The 4823-nt window shown below is 51.8% G+C and overlaps 1 long non-coding RNA gene across 1 annotated transcript; it reads left to right on the top strand.

Moving 5' to 3' along the window:
• The first annotated feature begins 574 nt into the window (after window positions 1-574).
• LOC131898500 (uncharacterized) lies at window positions 575-2885 on the top strand. The gene is made up of 3 exons (XR_009375947.1): window positions 575-732; window positions 2103-2162; window positions 2721-2885. It is a non-coding gene; the product is annotated as an uncharacterized LOC131898500 (long non-coding RNA).
• Window positions 2886-4823: the final 1938 nt, after the last annotated feature.

Genomic DNA, 4823 nt, shown 5'->3' with positions numbered 1-4823 from the left:
CCTTAAGCCATTTCTCTCTACCTCGTGCTTCCCCGGTGTGCAGTCATGGTGCGCCCTTGGGAGCCGGTGGTGTAGGCAAGTGTAACAGCTATCAGCTGTAGCTCCGGAGCGTAGATACCCCGGGTCTTACCCTGACGGGAGGGGAGGGGCAGTCCATGGAGTCAGGGGTACTAATTCTCGTTCTGATCCTGCTGAAGTCGCTGCGTCCCCCTGGCATGCCCCTCTCTGCACCTCGCACTTTGATGATCCCACATGACGGGGAAGAAGGCTCACGAGCTCTGGATCTGCAAACATGTCTTCCTGCATGGGCCGTTCCCTAGCTCCACAGCAGACATTACTAATTAATAAGGCACGCTCTGGCATTGCCCATCAATCAGACATCAGAATCGCTCTTAGCACACAGGTCCTGTCACAGTGAGGGGTCTACAGGAAGTGCCATGGGAAGGCGGGCTCACACAGCAGGACTGAGCGGTTCTCGGCATGAGATAGGCAGCTGTCTGGGGAGCAGGGTGGTGCTGGCCTGGTGGAGACGTTGGACCACCCTCAGATGGAAGTCTCAAAACGGGGGGGGGGGGGGGTGTCTGTGGGAAGTGTGTTACTTCATCTGTGTCCTGGGAGTTCCCGCTCACCAGGGACAGTGCTGGGGTTAGTCTGCCCTTAGGACACGTGGACACAGGTGTCACTGGACAGCAGAGCTTGTGGGACACTCCAAAGACGGTGATTTGTCACCAGGTATCCAGTCCCCACCCTCTTTAAAACTTTATTACTATTTATCTTATTGACCAATCATAAGGACATAACATTGTATGTGTAGAGTGTATGTGTGTGTGTGCGTGTGCATGTGTGAGTGTACATGTATGTGTATGTGATTGTGTATGTGTGAGTGTGCATGTATATTGTGTGAGTGTGTGTAGGTGTGTTTGTGTGTGTGTACATTGTGTGTGAATGTATTTGTATATGTGAGAGTGTGTGTGTGAGTGTGTATGAGTATATATACGTGTGAATGTGTGTGTGAGTGTATGTGTGTGCATGTATGAATGTGTATATGAGTGCATATATAAGTGTGTGCATGTATATGTTTGTATGTGTGTATAAATGTGTGTGTATGCATGTATGACTGTGTATTGTGTGTGTGTATGTATGTGTGTGTGCATGTATAAGTGTGTGTATGTGTGTATGTGTGAGTGTGAGTGTGTGAGTGTGTGCATGTATGAGTATGTGTACGTGTGTATGAATGTGTATGTGTGTATGTATGTGTGTATGAATGTGTATATGTGTGTGTGTGTATGTGCATGTATGAGTGTGTGTGGGTGTGTGTATGCATATGGAAGCCAGAGGTTGACTTTGGGTGCCTTCTGCAACTTTATCTTTGGAGAAGGGTGCTCACTGATTGGCTAGACTTGCTGGCCAGGCAGCTCTGAGATTGATGGGGGAGGGCCCCGCCCATGGTGGGTGGTCCCATCCCTGGGCTGCTGGTCCTGGGTTCTATAAGAAAGCAGGCTGAGGCAGGCCATGAGGAGTAGCCAGTAAGCAGCACCCCTCCATGGCCTTTGCATCAGCTCCACCTCCAGGTTCCTGCCTTTCCATGCTGATGGACTGAGCCGTGGAGCTCTGAGGGAAACAAACCCTCTCCTCCGAAAGTTGCTTTTCTTCACGGCTTTCATCACAGCAACAGAAAACAACCAGGACAGAAATGACCGTCTCCACCCCTCCTGCTCTAGGGTTCAGACACATGACTGACAGAGCCATTCCCCAGCCTCATAATGTTTCTTTTTAAGTCTTTTCCGTCCCGGTTGCTTTCTCTTGCCATGATGAAAACCGTGACCAAAAGCAACGTTCGGAGGAGAGGGTTTGTTTCCCTCAGAGCTCCACATCTCAGTCCATCACCATGGAAAAGTCAGGACAGGAACTCAAGCAGGGCAGGAACCTGGAGGCAGCAGCTGATGCAGAGGCCATGGAGGAGTGCTGCTTACTGGCTTGCTCCTCATGGCTTGCTCAGCCTGCTTTCTTATAGAACCCAGGACCACCAGCCCAGGCATGGCACAGCCCACCATGGGCTGGGCCCTTAACCATCAGTCACTAATTAAGAAAATGCCCCACAGGTCAGCCTGATGACAGCATTTCTTCAGTTGAAATGGACTCTTAATGGAGAGACTGGGAAGGTAATTTTTAATTAGCTGATTAAGAAGAGTACTCTGTTACCAAGTGGGGCTGCCATTATGTATGTCTATCTTCTTTATTCAGGATTTGAGTCTCAAGCTATGGGACTTGCAAGGTGCTAAGATGTGTGTGTGTGTGTGTGTGTGTGTGTGTGTGTGTGTGTGTGTATGTGTGTTCATGTGTATGTGGGTGAGTGCACATATATGCAGGTATGTGGAGGCCAGATGTCAACCTTGCATGTGGTTCCTCAGGTGCCATCCACCTTGGTTACTTTGAGACAGGGTCTCTCACTAGGACCTGGGGTGTGCTGACCAGGCTGGCTGAGCCTCAGGGATCCTCCCGTCTCTGCCTCTTTGGTGCTGGGATTGCAAGCTGTGCCAACAGCCTGGCATTTACGTGGGTTCTGTGTCGCAAACCCTGTCCCTGGGAAGGTCAGGCTGAAGGGCCCTTCTCTGTAAGTGCCAACCCGTCTGTTTCTCATGTACAGATATGAGGACCAAGGGACAAAGTAAGTTTGGGGGTTCCCAGTGTAGATCTTTTTTGTTTTTTTCCCAATTCAGATGCGCGGAGAGAGACAATGTAGCATCAGAAGACTGTTTACATCTGGGGATTTGGGTCTTTCAAAGTGACAAGTTCATTACCCACCTGTACCAGCAGAGATGTCTTCAGGGACCCCGTGTGGACCAGAAACCATCAACAATAAACACTTCCCGTGTGAATGATGATTGAATGAATGAACAAATGGATGATCCTGTGTGTTCTGGCTCCACAGTCGGAACTCATCCTAGCATAGAGCGTGTTTACAACATCAAGCCCTAAACACAGGGCCTGCTCTATCCCTGGGCTCCACAGCCCTCCCCCTGCTTCTGCTGTGGGGGAGACAGCTAGCAGTTTCTGTGTGGTGCCAGAGACAACTCCTGGTTTCCCAGAAAAGCCTTTATTCTCCTTTACTTTGTTCTGAACTTGAATGTGAGCAAGCACAAGACTGTCAAGATGCTTGTTACCTGAGTGTGTGGGACTGCGGGCGGGTGCTGAGCAGAGGCCAGGCTGGGCAGGGGGCGTGTAAGACGCTAAGGAAGCTATTCTCCCTGCAGGCTGCAGCATGGACTGGCCTTGTCATCAGTGGGGCCGGACATCAGCTTGGCCATCAGTGAAATCAAGGAAGCCGATGACAGGTTGCTTAGGTGACGGACAAGTTAGAGAGAGTTTGCAAACAGGGAGTGGGAACTGAGCATGCAGCCTGGTCTCAGACTCTCCCTACCCACCCATACACACACTGGGGGCTTTGCTGTCTGGCTTTTTGGAGAAGGGGAGAAGAGAGAGGTTACTGAGCCTGAGAGGGAGGGGAGGGATGGTCTCCCAAAATGGTCAAAGCAGGGAGACTGAAAGGCAGGAGAGAGACACCTTGTCAACCTTCTCGAGGCTGGCTGGCTTTGGGGTTCTAGCACAGCAAAAAGAAAGTGGGAAAAGGGAGAGAAACAAGACATTCGTTCTCTGCCTGTGACATTCCAGCATCAGCCAGCTGGAACGCGAGCCTTCTCCTGAGGATCACAGTGTGCTGTGGGCAGGGGCCACCCCAGCCTGGAAATGCAGGAAGGGTTGGGACTGTGTGGTTGGGGCCACCAGGATGTTGGGGTGCTGCTGGGGGCGGGCTGGGCTGGTGGAGAGCAGGCAGCATTAGGCTTTGGCAGGTTAATTAGGGTTCACAAGTGGAGCCTGTGAGCTGGGAGAGAGGACAGATTTGCATAAAGTCCATTTACATAATGTTCCTCGAGAATTACACAAGCCAGGAGGCTGCTGGCTGGCAGGAGGGGGAGGGGAGGCGGGGAGATGCCTAAGCAGCCCAGCCAAAGGGGGCAGGACAAGGCCCCTCCCTCACCCTCTGGGCCAACGGCATCGTCCACCTTCAGCAGCCCACACTGTGCTCACCATCTCTGAGGCTCGGAACCTAGAGGGTCCCAAACAAGTTTTGGCTGAAAACTTGGGGGCTCTCTGCTGCCCTCAGTGTGGGCCCCCACCTCTTCAGCTAGCCTACATGGTCATCCTGGAGGATTGTCACCTGTCACCCTCTGAACCCCATCATCCCTCGGGGCCCCCTTTTGCTTTCCCAAGCTCCATCTCATCCAAGGATTTGAGCGCTGGCCTTACTCTGCCCTCCCTGTCAGTTGCCTCTGAGACAAGCCCCTGACCCCCTCTTGGGACACTTCCAGGTGTCCCTGTGTCTCCATCATGTGGCCAAGGGGCCTTTGCTCAGCTGTGTTGAGACTCCACGGGATGCAGCAGGTCCTGGGAAACAGTGTCTTTGCCTTTCAGATAGTGAGTCTCCTAAGAGAGGGCCGGACTCTTAGAGGCCTGTGTCCAGCTGGGCAAGGGCCTGCTTAGAAACAGCAGGCACCCAACCGATGTGGAATGAGTGAAGGAGACACGTACCCTGGCCAGGCTTGAGAGCAGACTCCAGCCTGGCTTTAGTTTTTTTTTTTGTTTTTTTTTTTTTGTTTGTTTTTTTTGTTTTTTTTTTTTCTAGACCTCTTATCACCAACAACAGACCCTGTGTTAGAAGCTGTATGGGAGGGAGATGCTGGGGTGGGTTCCCCTAGGGAGTGAGATCTAAGGCAGACACAGGCAAGCATCTCAAGTGGTTGATAGCATGTTCAAGAACAGGG

The sequence above is a fragment of the Peromyscus eremicus genome, chromosome 23 (assembly GCF_949786415.1).
Source record: "Peromyscus eremicus chromosome 23, PerEre_H2_v1, whole genome shotgun sequence".
NCBI lineage: Eukaryota > Metazoa > Chordata > Mammalia > Rodentia > Cricetidae > Peromyscus > Peromyscus eremicus.
Note: the sequence above shows the minus strand (reverse complement) of the source record. Positions and strands in the feature narration are given on the sequence as shown.